Raw genomic sequence first — 14,299 nt, 5'->3', positions numbered from 1 at the left:
GTCCAACTGCAAACACAGGAGGGAAGTGGGTCCTGGGGCAGATCCTGCCGCCCCACCCGCAGATCACCTCTTCACAGCTCGCTGCACAGGTTCATCTGAGAATGGGAGCCATGATCGCTAGTGCTGGCAGCCGGGGCCAAACCCACATTAGCTCTGGTTCCGCTCTGTACCCAGAGACCCATTCGGGGTGCAGCAGCCCTTGGCACCTTGCTTTCTGATTCTTACTCTTTGTCCACTGAACAAAACACACCCGAGGCCCAGAGCGACTCCGCTTGACCAGAGCCACAGGCCTCCCGTGGGGCAAAGACGGCAGAGCAAACTTTTCATCAATGCCCTCGGGTCCACGGGAGCCACTGAGGTGGGATGAGAAAAGAAAAGAGGGGAGGGAAGGAAGGAGGAAGGGGGAGATGGCGGAGGAACAAAGAAAGACAGAGACCAGCAAAAAAAAAAAAAAAGGACAGCAACTTTGGAAAGCCAAGAAGTTCTGAGTAATCCTCTCCAGGTTGTTTATCTCAATCAGCTAGAGAAGGCATGACCGTAAATTAACGGTATGCTTCCCTGACAAGTCAGAACACTCCTGGGACAGACCCAGATCTAAGACGCTAACAATCTGCCTGGCTGGGAAATCACTCGTCAGCCAGTCTCCACGGTGGGGAGCAAGGCCAAGGGCACGAGGTCGGCACAATCCCACTCCCGACACGGGCCGGCGCACAGCCCCACAGCCGTCTCCCATCCACTCGCCCCACAAAGCTCAGCTCTCACACACACGAGAGCCACCTCTCCACGAGTGTTCCCGGGCAGGCCAGCGGCCAGATGGCTGCAGCAACCTCCTCCCAGGACTCCGCTGCCCCTTCGGAAGGGGCGCTGGTGTTGGTAAAGAGGATGGGCCAGATGCTTACAAAACAAGAGGATTGGGAAACAGTGTCTTCCTTTTAAACCCTCAGCTTCTGTGAGGTCAAAACAAACTCCTTAGGCCCAGAACGCTCCTTCTCAATCTTCTGCTGCCTGCAGAGATGCAATGCAAAGGGGGCATCACGGAAAGGTGGGGCATTGCCAGCAATGAAGTATTTGCCCCTGTTTACATCTACTTTTTTTTTTTTTTTTTTGACCGCACCGTGTGGCATGAGGGATTTTAGTTCCCCGACCAGGGATCGAACCGGCACCCCCAGCAGTTGAAGCGCGGAGTACTAACCACTGGACCACCAGGGAAGTCCCTACATCTACTCTTTTTTCAATTTTGAGATTGTTTTGGTGAATGGGATCAGAACATTTTCTTATATTCCCTGCATTTTAAATTTCCTCAAAACAACCCAGGATCCATTTTTTAACATACAGAGTATGATTCTAAATACTTTGATGTAGGAAAGATGGAAATTCATTCATCCAACAAATGAATGCTTACTGAACACCCATTGTGGGCAGGAACTGCCTGAGGTGCTGGGGATACACACAGCGACCAAGACAGATGTCGCTCCCACAGCAGGAACCTCACACCCTACTGCAGGTGCTCCCACACTATGTCCCACAGGTCAAATCCAGCCCACTGCCTGTTTCTGTATGGCCCACCAGCCCAGAATGGTTCTGACGGTTTTTAATGGTTCAGTGGGGGGAAAACAAAAATCAAAAGAAGGAAAATAGTTCATCATATGTGAAAAGTATGTGAAATTCACATTTCCGTGTCCATAAATAAAGTTTTATTGGAACAAAGGCACAGCTGTTGGTTTCTGTACTTTTGTATTACAACAGCAGAGCGGAGAGGTCAGGACAGAGACAGTCCAGCCTACAAAGAGGAAAATAGTTACTTTCTAACCCTTTACAGGAAAAGCTGCTGCCCTAGTGGATGAGATGGACAATAAGTACATAAACAGATTAATACAAATTTCTGGTAGTGCTGAATACAAAGAAGAAAAAGCAGGTTGGGGAGAGAGAGTGGATGGAAGGGTGAATTTGGGCAGTGAGGTCAGGGATGGCCCCTCTGAGCCAAGACCTGAATGACAAACAGACCTGAGGAGACAGCACTCTGGCAGAGGGAACAGCAAGTGCAAAGGCCCTGAGGTGGGGAAAAGTAGGCAGGTAAAGTGGTTTCGACTGAAGGGAGCAGGCACAGGGCGGGGGGGGGGCGGGGTGGAGAGCACCTCATAGGACAGAACAGGGAGGCCATGGAAAGGGTCTGCAACTTTTCCCAAGGACAACAGGAAGCCACTGGAGGGTCCCAAGCAAAGGAAGACCGTTTTTCAAGTTTTTCAAAGCCCCTTGAGGGAGCAGTAGTGAGAACTGACAGATTAGTCGGGACACGTTATCCAGCCCCCAAGATGCTCCCAGAACAAATCAAAGCAGGGAGTAAACTCAAAAACCAATCCATGGGACTTCCCTGGTGGTGCAGTGCTTAAGAATCCACCTGCCAATGTAGGGACACAGGTTCAAGCCCTGGTCTGGGAAGATCCCACATGCCGCGGAGCAACTAAGCCCATGCGCCACAACTACTGAGCCTGCGCTCTAGAGCCCACGAGCCACAACTACTGAGCCCACGTGCCATAACTACTGAAGCCCCTGCACCTAGAGCCCATGCTCCCCAACAAAGACAAGCTACCTCAATGAGAAGCCTGCGCACTGCAAGGAAGAACAGCCCCCACTCACCGCAACTAGAGAAAGCCCACATGCAGCAACGAAGACCCAATGCAGGCAAAACTCAATCAATCAATAAATATAAATAAATAAATAAAATATATGATCGCCTTAAAAAAAAATCCATCCAACCCCACAATCATCAGTTCATGGATCCACTCAGGCCTTAGTCTTGAGGTGGCACAGGCTTTTTTAAGTATCGTAGTTAAATTCATTTCATTGTGTAAAAGTACCTGCACCTGGCACAGTAACAGTCCCGTGACCTCAGGCATCATTGCTCATGAAGAGGGAAGATGAAAGGGGTGAGCCACCTCAAAGTCGACTTGAAGCAAACTGTTAAAGCCAATGGACAGGCAGAGGTCACACAGCTCTAAACCTGCCCACCATGCTTCCAGATCCCGGGAGCGTGTGGAAGCCTGTGGGGGGCCCTGCAGGGGCTCAGGAGACCCCCACACCATGTGGATGGCCAGTGGTGGGCACGTTTGCAGGCGAGCACCTCTCCTCCAGGGGACAGAGTAGGAAAGACCTGGACAGCCAGGCCGAGGAGTGTGCACCGGACATAGCTTGCAAATATGAGCCCCTCCCTTTTAGATGGGGGAGGGGAGGACAGGGACAAACGGACCTGGAACTTGAGGTCAATCAGGGTCATGGCCAAATATCAGGCTGCTGTGGTGTTAAAGGTTAAGTGAGAGAGGGTCACCTGGGGGCAACTGCACCCTCCAGGAGACACTGGGCGATGTCTGGGGACATCGGTGGTTGTCACAACTGTGGGGGTAAGGGTGCTCCTGACATCAACGGGGTGGGAGCCAGGGATGCTGCTCCACACCCCACAGTGCCTGGGACAGACCCCCCCTGAGAATGACCCAGCCCTGAACGTGAACGGGGCAGAGTAGGAAGGGACCTGACGTTAGTAAGAAATCAGTGCCAGGTTCAGAGCAACCTGGCACTGTGTGAAGCCACAGTGACTCTCATCCCCTTTGACCCCCTCAATGACCCAGCATGGGCTTTTATTATACCCATTTTACAGATGAGGAAAGCGAGGCCCAGAGTCATGCCCCAGAGGAGGGATGTGAACCCGGATCTTTCAGACTCTGTTTGGGGAATGGAGTCAAGGACAGGAATCCAGGGGCACCAACAAGAACACAGGTCAGAAAGGAGTCCAGCTTCAGCCCCTCTCCTCCGTCCGGTGTCCTCATTCAGAAGTGGAGGGACTGGGGCAGGGCAGGTCAGAGCTGTGGGGGTGAGGTCCCACTGAGCAGCCCGGGGGGTGGGGGAACAGGTATCTGGAGCATAGCCAGGAACCCTCCGGGGCTGGCAGAGAGGAATGGGGTGGGGGCGGGGGGGTGTGACCTCACAGTCGTGCAGTCTACCCGCAGTTCCTTTCCTTTCCACGCCCTTCCCCCAGCCCCTGCCCAGTGGGCTTAGGGAAGGTTTAGTGACTGCCCCCCCGCCCCCCCCGCAAGCTTTGTTCTTGAGCAAGTGACTGGCGCAGGGTCTCACAGCTCTGAACCTGCCCCCCACACTTCCAGATCCCGGGAAGAGAGACAGCCGGAAATGGTCATTTGCCCACACCTCGGCCCTCACCCCTCTCACCCCGTGCTGCCCACTCGCCGAGCCAGGCCCCTCGGGGCAGTGGGCACCACACCGCCAGCACAGTTGTGCCCACACCTCGGGACACCCATCTCTCCCATTCCCCCACTAGACCCAAAGTCCCCTGAAGTTAGGGACTCCCTGCAACCTGCCCCAGTGCTCAAAACCCAATGTCCGCAGGCCAGGTGAGTGTCAGATGGAACCAAGGAACAGATGGGCTCCCCAGGGCTGAGGTTCCGGCTGGGCCCGGCCAGGGGAAGGGGCGGGGCTTATGAGGGCAGGGGCAAGACACCACAGAGGAGGAGGGGAAATGCAGGGTCAAGTATAGCAGAGCGGCCAGGCAAGGAGAGAGGGGCATGGAGGGCCCCCCGACCACCCCAGAGGGACTGGGGAAGGGTCTTTACTAGGAGACAGAAAAGTACAACAAAGGCAGGGCGGGGTCCTAAATGACTGATCAGCCACACCTTTAAGCTCTTAACACCTCCTCAGCAGCCCAATTCCCAAAGTGGCAAGGATTAGAAAATGCAAGAAAAACAATGTTACTAAGACCTGTATAGAAATTGTCTCAACAACGACACACTCGCACGCACGCGCGCGCACACACACACACACATGCACACACGTACATGCAGCGCGTGACACAGTATCTGCTTGAATCACCGCAAAACCTGGGAGCATTTATGCAACTGCACCTCTGCTCGCGGAGGTGACTTCCCCCAGGGCAGGGCGGTCTGACCGCGGAGGTGCCCCCGGCACAAAAGGGGAGCACCAACGTTTGACAAGCGTCCAATCAGAAACACGGAAAGAGGGCCAGCGAGTTTCAGAAACCCTCCCCTCAGATGATCACAAGTTGACTCCAGACTTTTACACTCTGTCCTTTGGGATTCCAAAAAGCAAACTACAAAGACCACAGAGGCTGCCCACTGCTTTTGCGAGGGTGGTGAGGAAAAGCTGACCGGGGAGTTGACAAACCCTCCCGACGCCTCATAAGGAAGCTATTATTGGAGAATTAGGGGAGTCACCGGCTCTTGCACGGCAGCGCGGAAAGCCCAGAGGAGTCATGTAGTGAGCCCCTTTTAGGGGCTTTCTCCAGCCTGGGGACAGCCGGATAAATGGCTGCTGAGGCAGAGGGGTGAGGCAGGCAACCTCAGACCCTAAGACAGCGCTGGCAGCCAGTGGGAGCCACAGGAGCTTGCTGAATAAATGCCACGGACAGAAACACATGGAAAAGGACACACTCTTTACATATCACAGGATTGTTAGGCTCCATTGCACAGAACAACCTTCTCACTAGTTTCATAACTCGGGAAACAGTTCCCAGGTGCACCTGAATCATTAAAACAAAAGCATCCTCCCCCAACCAAACAGATGGGACACACCAAGAAGCACTCCACGTCTCCCCAGCCCCCAAGGGAAAAAAATCCCCTATAAAACCTTCCACCCTGGCCCCGGCAGACGCGCACCCCATTCTGCCTGGTGTCATTGCGCCCACTGGGCGGAAACCCAGGCCCTTGCAGATCTGGGGCAGGTCCCTTTCAGAATGAATCCGTCCCCCAGATCCCACGGGGCTGGAGAGGACAGCCCAAGGGGTCCCCGCGGGAGCGACACCAGGATTTATTTCTACAGAGAAGGGGCCTTCGAGATGGCGATCAGGCAGAGAGGGGAAGGCCGTGGGGGCACGCGTCTGGAAACTGCTATGTGCATATCAAGTGATAATTTTTTATAGGAAATTCTGATTGCTTGCTTATTTTAGGGGGGCTTAGGGAAATGGGGTGCAAGTTTGGACGCCGCGATGGCACGGTGGTTGACTCGGGCAGTGGGGTGGGATGCAGTGATGGACATTTCGGGGGGCACCGCTGGGAAGCGCCCCGTTACCACCAGTGCCCAAAGGGCCGGAAATGGAGGCGGGTTTCACCCAGGGCCTGGGATATCTCTCTCTCTTTCTCTTTACTATTATTATTTCTTTTAATTATTAGGATTGTTGTGAATAATGGAAGGGGAGGGCCCCGCCAGGCAGGGCCAGCCGGGCCGGGCCACCCACGCTGTCATCTTTTGTGCGGGGCCGGCGGGGACGCCCCGGCCCAGCCCCCGCTCGCCCCCGGCCCGGGCAGGGCGCCCCCGCCTCCCGCCCCCGGCCCCGCCATTGTCCGGCCGCGCCGCCCCCGCCCGAGGCCCGGCGAGCGCCCGGGACCGGGCGGTTAACGCCCCCAACCGCCTCGCGGGCCGGGACAAAGCACTGCGGCCGCGGCCCAAGCAGGCCGCGCCCGAGGCCTGGGCCTCGAGTCCCGGGCGCCCGCCCGCCCGCAGCCCCAGGCGCGGCGCGGGGGCGGCGGCGGCGACGGGGCCCGCGATCGGACGCGGCGGCCGCCTCCCTGCGGGCTCACCTGAGGCGGCGCGCGCGGCCCAGTCCGGAGCTGCGGAGCGCGCTCCCCCGCCCTCGGCGTCGCACCCCCAGGCCCTGCTCGGGCCGGGCCCCGCTCGGTCGCTGGCGGCCGAGCCCTCCGCGAGCGCCCCGGGCGGGGCTTATAAGGCCGCGCGCCAGCTCCGCCCCGGCTGCCATTGGCCACCGAGCCCACGCCCGCGCACCCATTGGCTGACGCTGACAGCTCCGCCCCTCCCCTCCGCGGGGCCCACCAACACCGCACGGCCCGCCCCCTGCGCGCCTCGATTGGGCGGGCGCAGGCACCGGTCTCGCCTCGCCACTGGCCGGCCGGCTAGGACACGCCGGCGCCCACCCACGTGCCCGCTGACCGGCTTGGTTCTCATTGCAGGCTGCGCACGCCAGGCAAGAGGCCGCGACCAACAGGACGGCGCTAGGCCTCAGATTGACAAGGGCGCCTCGGGGACCGCCCAACGACCGCACGGGGGCAAGAGAATATTGGCTTACGGGGTCAGCCCCAGGCGCGGACTGGCTGGGGCGGATGCCAATCACGGTCCGGGCCCCGCCCTGGTTATCAGGCTGCAACTGAGTACGTGAGATCCAGCACAACATCAGCACCGCGCCTGGCAGGCTCGGAGACTGGGTTCGAGACCCAGAGCCGGAAATTGGGTTCAGCGTTCTCCAATTCGCAAAGTCCCGAGTTAGGAAACATAGCTCCAACGTAACTCAATTTGCAAAGGAGGAGAACTGAGAACTGGTGAAATAAAAGTCAAGCAGCAAGCGCCCCTGCCTCCCCTTGCCCCCTCCCCCCAAAAAATTCCAAGTTCACTTCCGTTGCAATCGACAAAACTTTGCAAAGACGCCAGGTCTTCAGGATAAAGCTAGGTGACCTTCGCCGACTTCCCTAAAACGTAAGGGAGGCAAGGAGTTTGGTGCCTCCTGACTTAGGTTCAAAGCTCAGCTGGGCCCACATGCCTCAGTGTGGTTGGCCTCCAGCGAAGTAACCTCGCTGGGCCGCAGTCCCCTCTGTGAAATGGATATGACGGCGATACAACCCCTCACCGTCGGCCCCTCTCCTGGGAAGTTTGCGCGAATTGGTGAGAGGAGGCACGTAAAGCCTTTGACCCTGTGACTTCGCGAAGTGAGCATTTAATTAAGGTTTGCCATTATCATCATCATGATTATTAATTGCATACCAGGCAGTAGGCTGGGCACGCTCCCATTTCGTCGGCAGGAATGTAAATCGGACAATTCGATATTTCCTAATAACGTGGCGAGTGCATCTACGCTCTATTCCTGGAGGTCCTGTACCCTGAGAAAGGGTCCGGAGCGTGGAGCTTGCCTGGTTCAAGTATGCGGCTGCAGCGCTGTACACAGCTGTTTCCAGATTATATAAAGAGCTTGTGGCACAGGGTACTCTGGAATACTTTTAACTATGTAGCAATTGAAAAGGGGGTAGATCTACATGTACTGTCATGGAATGATTCCCCTACAAGCCACGTGGAGAGCTGCAGAATGGACCAGAATTCTGAACAATACTGTTATGGAAAGGAACGCAGAGCAACTGTCCTGTGGTTTCTAAGAGCCCCATACCTGTGGCAACGCGCAGAACAAGGCCATCCCCAAACTGAGTAAACTAAATCTTTGTGGAGAGGAGGGATCCACGTTGGTAAAAAGTGTCGTTGGTGAGTTTAATCTGCTCTAGGGTGACTTACATCGTCATGGGGCCATATTCAGATATTCCCTCAAGCAGTTAAAATTTAACTTAAAAAGTAGGAACCAGTAACTGCTCCCAAGGAACTCCCTAACCCGTGGGAAAGACAGAAATGTAATCTGGTAGCAGTAATATAGACTCAAAAGTACAATCGTGTGGGGATCCCCCTACCCCAAGCCTTTTTTTTCTCTACTTCCCAGTTAACCCCGTTAGACAGTGAATTCCAGGTGTTTGGATTTCACAGACTCTGGAATTTTTTTTTTAATTGGGGGACCTAAATAGGTTGTCAGCTTTCCAATTTTGCTTAGAGGGACTTTTTATAATTTTTTCTCAAGTTCCTTTTTTTTTTTTTAATCCCAGTATAGTTGATTTACAATGTTATATTAGTTTCTGGTGTACAGGGAAATGATTCAGTTTTAATGTGTATACATACATAAATATATATATATATTCTTTTTCATATTCTTTTCCATTATGGTTTATTACAGCATATTGAATATAGTTTCCTGTGCTATACGGTAGGACCTTGTTGTTTATCTATTTTATATATAATAGCTTGTATCTGCTAATCCCAAACTCCTAATTTACCCCTCCCCCACCCCCTTTTCCCTTTGGTAACCATAAATTTGTTTTCTAAATCTGTGAGTCTGTTTCTGTTTTGTGAATAAGTTCATTTGTAGCATATTTTAGATTTCACATATAAGTGATATCATATGTTATTTGTCTTTGTCTGGTTTACTTCACTCAGTATGAGAATCTCTAGGTCCATCATGTTGCTGCAAATGGCATTATTTCATACTTTTTTATGGCTAATACCCCATTGTATATATGTACCACATCTTCTTTATCCATTCACCTGTCAGTGGACATTTAGGTTGCTTCCATGTCTTGGCTATTGTAAATAGTGCTGCTATGAACATTGGGGTGCATGTATATTTTCAAATTAGAGTTTTCTCTGGATATATGCCCAGGAGTGGGATTGCTGGATCATATGGTAACTCTATTTTTAGCTTTTTAAGGAACCTCTGTACTGTTCACCACAGTGGTACACCAATTCACCAATTTACATTCCCACCAGCAGTGTAGCAGGGTTCTTAGGGGGACTTTTTAAAATGCCATCTATATGTTAAGAAACTTCACAGTTGTAGAATCCAGACAGGAAGTATATTTGACGGTTCACCATACAGTCCTTTCAATTTTTCTACGTTTGAGAGTTTTCATAACAAAATGTTAGGAAAGAAAACTATAATCACTGTCATTTAATTAAAAGGTGTCCTATGCAAAGCAGGAAGGACTCAGTCTCAGAATTTTCAAATGGACAAATTGAGAACAACTCACTAATCATTTTCCAGTCTTTGCAGACAGGCGCAGATCTCACAAAGGGCTGGGGCTGGGAATCACAGGCATCTGTCCCTAAGTAAGGTCAGGAGGACCTCTGGCACTGGCCTTCAGATGACCCAAGGCCAGCTCATTTCTAACTGTTCTTCACATTCCTCTGCTTTCCCAAAACTCCCCTCCAGCTTCCGCTTATAGGCTAGTCTGATGCATAAAAGATAGAGATGGACAGAAAAATAGATCCTCCTATGTCTTTATTTTTATCTTTTGGCTGCACCACATGGCTTGCGGCTTAGTTCCCCGAGCAGGGATCGAACCCGTGGCCCCCTGCAGTGGAAGCACACAGTCTTAACCACTGGACTGCCAGGGAAGTCCCTAGATCTTCCTATATCTCTAAAAAATAAATTTTTAGAAATACATTTGGCGGGTAGATCCTTGGCGGTCCAATGGTTAGGACTCAGCACTTTCGTCGCCGTGGCCCGGGTTCAATCCCTGGTCAGGGAACTATGATCCTGCAAGACACGTGGTGCAGCCAAAATAAACATAAAAATTTAAAAAAAATTTTTAATAAAAAAATTTTTTTAGAAAACAAATACATTTGGAGGAGGAATTCTAACATTCCATTTCACGCCAAGCAGATATCGCTAGACACATGTGTAGTATACGTTTCACTTTTATGAGCACAGACACATAAAGCAAACACCAGACCACGGCTCATGTGTTTGTTTAGGTACTAGACAAAGCGGGTTACCCCATCAATGAACTGAATAGAAAAGAAAAACCGGCACAAAATAGTATATACACTACTGTCCGAATGTCATTCTTAAATTTGTATATAAAACAAATACTTGGGGCTTCCCTGGTGGCGCAGTGGTTGAGAGTCTGCCTGCCGATGCAGGGGACACGGGTTCGTGCCCCGGTCTGGGAAGATCCCACATGACGCGGAGCGGCTGGGCCCGTGAGCCATGGCTGCTGAGCCTGCGCGTCCGGAGCCTGTGCTCCGCAATGGGAGAGGCCGCAACAGTGACAGGCCCGCGTACCACAAAAAAAAAAACAAAAAAACAAAAAAACAAATACTTGGAGGGAATTCCCCCGTGGCACAGTGGATAGGACTCCTCTATCCCAATGCAGGGGGCCTGGGTTCGATCCCTGGTCAGGGAACTAGATCCCATATGCATGCTGCAGCTGAGAGTTCGCACGCCACAACTAAGGAGCCCGCCTGTTGCAACTAAGACCCCACGCAACCAAATAAATAAATAAATATTTAAAAAGTAATAAATACATGGAGAAACATCTGTAAACAAATATGTACCATGGCTTTGCCATATCCTCTAGTAAGCCACTTAACCTGTCTATGCCTCAGTTGTTCTGAGGTTGAATGCTGCAGTACCAACACACATGTATAAATAAAGCCTAAAAATATTAACCCTCTCAGGGGCAGGATTATGTGCTTTGGCTTTTTCTTCATATATTGTTTCCAAATGTTCTGAAGGGATTATGTATTAATTTTATAACGTGGGGTGGAGGGAGAGAAGGAAGTTTTACATTAAGAAAAAAAAACCCAACCGGGTAGATTTTAAAAGGTGGTCCATCCACACCCTGGAATATTACTCAGCCATAAAAAGGAGTGAAGTGCTGACACTTGCTACAACGTTGGATGGACCTTGGAAATACTAGGGTCAGTGAGAGAAGCCAGACACAAAAAAACTATGTGTTGTATTAATTTATTTATATGAAACATCCAGAACAGGCAAATCCACAGACAGAAAGTAGGTTAATGGTTGCCAGAGGATGGGGAAGGGTGGGAAGTGACTGCTAACAGGGATCGGGCTTCTTTTGAGGGGGGATGAAATTCTGGAACTAGACAGAGGTGATGATTGCACAACTGTGCAAATATGCTAAAACCCACTGAACTGTATACTTTAAGTGGGTGTTATGGCATGTGCAATATATCTCAATAAAACTGCTTTAAAAAATTAAAACTACCAAAAGTCTACCAGGAAATGAATACACCTTACATTGTGATTATTTCTGCACAGCAGTGCACCTACACTTTTCTGGGGTTTGCTCGTTTTTAACAATGACATTGTTCTTAACTTTTATGTGAGAAAAAAAATTCCACAATCTCCACAATCTCCACACCTCAGGGTGTTCTACCCCTGTGTGCGGCCCACTTGGGGACATTTATGGAGTTTCCTCTGATCCTCATAGCTGGGCATCTTTCCTATTTTTATTTCATGTTCACACTGATAATTTTTTTTTGAGATATAACTCGTATACTGTACAGTTCAAAGGATTTTAGTACATCCACAGGTATGTGCAATCGTCACCAAATTTAGAACATTTTCATCTCCCCAAAAAGAACCCTGCACCCTCTAGCTCTCACCCCCTCTCCCTCCCTACTGGCTAAGCATCACTACACTAATCTGCTTTGTGTCCCTACAGATTCCTGTGTTGAGCATTTCATGTGAATGAGATCATATCATATACGATCTTTTGTGATTGCCCTCTTTCACTTAGCATAATGTTTTCAAGGACACACTTGGACATATTTGAAGGTCCAAAAGAGGCAGAGATTTATTGTTTTTAAGATTTTTTTTTGACGTGGACCATTTTTAAAGTCTTTATTGAATTCACTACAATATTGCTTCTGTTTTACGTTTTAGTTTTTTGGCCACGAGGCAAGCGGGATCTTAGTTCCCCAACCAGGGATCAAACCTACATCCCCTGCATTGGAAGGCGAAGTCCCAACCACCCGACTGCCAGGGAAATCCCTGTTTCTTAAATCAGATCTGCCCACGTCATTGTCTAACCATCCATACAAGGTGCCAGTGATGGGTTGGTGTGAGTAATGGCATCTGCAGAACTCGGCACTATCACCTTCCCTGGGGTTGATTGTTAAACTCGCCTCGCCCTTGGGGAATTCCCTGGTGGTCCAGTGGTTAGGACTTCACACTTCTATTGCAGAGGGCATGAGTTTGATGCCTGGTCAGGGAACTAAGATCCTGCAAGCCAAACCATGCAGCATGGCCAAAAAAAAAGAATGAAAGAAACAAAGACAACAAACAAAAAAACAAACAAAAACCAAAAAAAAGCCATACACGAGACAAAAAGACAACCCTCAGAATGGGAGAAAATATTTGCAAACGAAGCAACGGACAAACGATTACTCTCCAAAATATACAAGCAGCTCATACAGCTCAATATCAAAAAAAACAAACAACCCAATCAAAAAATGAGAAGACCTAAATAGAAATTTCTCCAAAGAAGACATACAGATGGCCAAGAGACACATGAAAAGATGCTCAACATCACTAATTATTAGAGAAATACAAATCAAAACTACCATGAGGTATCACCTCACACCAGTCAGAATGGCCATCATCAAAAAATCTACAAACAATAAATGCTAGAGAGGGTGTGGAGAAAAGGGAACACTCTTACACTGTTGGTGGGGATGTAAGTTGGTACAGCCACCATGGAGAACAGTATGGAGGTTCCTTAAAAAACTAAAAATAGAACTACCATATGATCCAGCAATCCCACTACTGGGCATATACCCTGAGAAAACCATAATTCAAAAAAACACATGCACCCCAATGTTCATAGCAGCACTATTTACAATAGCCAGGGCATGGAAGCAACCTAAATGCCCATCAACAGAGGAATGGATCAAGAAGATATGGTATATATATACGATGGAATATTACTCAGCCATAAAAAGGAATGAAATTGGGTCATTTATAGAGATGTGGATGGACCTAGAGAGTGTCATACAGAGTGAAGTAAGTCAGAAAGAGAAAAGCAAATATCATAAAATAGCACACATATGTGGAATCTAGAAAAAGGTACAGATGATCTTATTTGCAAAGCAGAAATGGAGACACAGATGTAGAGAACAAATGTATGGATACCAAGGGGGAAAGGGGTGGGGTGAGAGGAACTGGGAGACTGGGATTGACACATATACACTATTGATACTATGTATAAAATAGACAAATGATGGGAACATGCTGTATAGCACAGGGAACTCTGCCTAATGCACTGTGGTAAATGGGAGGGAAATCCAAAAAGGATGGGATATCTCTACGTGTGTGGCTGATTCATTTTCTTGTGCAGCGGAGGCTAACACACCATTGTAAAGCAACCATACTCCAATAAAAATTAATTAAAAAAATAAAAACAAAAAAACCTTGCCTCATCCTTGGTCTCTGACTCCTGCTGGAAACAGCATTTCAGGTCCAGCCTCCACACCCCCATGTACCCCCATCTCCCCAGGCCTGCAGAGGGCCCCCTGGGGTCAAGCAGCTCCTTAGCCGATGATTCAGGCTGCTGACACCCACTCAAGGCAGAGCCAGTCTCCTAGTGGGGGACCACAACAGCCTCCGTTTCTTCTAATGTAAATGGGGACAGTGCCACCCACCTTGGTGACACTAAGTGACATCTGGCTCCAAGCTAGAAGGCCTGGTTTGGCCCCTATGGACCACTGCACGTCACTTGGACCTTGTGGGCCTCAGTTTTCTCATCTGCAAAGTGGGAATGATGCCACCTGCCTAGTCTGACTCCCTGGGTTTTTGTAAGGAGAAAATGTGTTACTAGCTATAAAAGTGCCTGGTGGGCTACAAAGCACTTTGCAAATAGAAGACACAACCAAA

The 14,299-nt window shown here is 50.1% G+C and overlaps 1 protein-coding gene across 1 annotated transcript in view; it reads right to left on the bottom strand.

Moving 5' to 3' along the window:
- The window catches only part of KDM4B (lysine demethylase 4B), a 141,194-nt gene extending 134,472 nt beyond the window's left edge, over positions 1 to 6,722 (bottom strand). The window contains 1 exon segment of the mRNA XM_082621824.1: positions 6,600 to 6,722. The gene's annotated coding sequence lies outside the window, so the exon portion shown is untranslated.
- Positions 6,723 to 14,299: the final 7,577 nt, after the last annotated feature.

The sequence above is a fragment of the Mesoplodon mirus genome (genome assembly GCF_964341445.2).
Source record: "Mesoplodon mirus genome assembly, chromosome: 5".
In the NCBI taxonomy this organism is placed as follows: Eukaryota; Metazoa; Chordata; class Mammalia; order Artiodactyla; family Ziphiidae; genus Mesoplodon; species Mesoplodon mirus.
The sequence above is the reverse complement of the archived record's forward strand: the minus strand, read 5'-3'. Positions and strand labels throughout refer to the sequence as shown.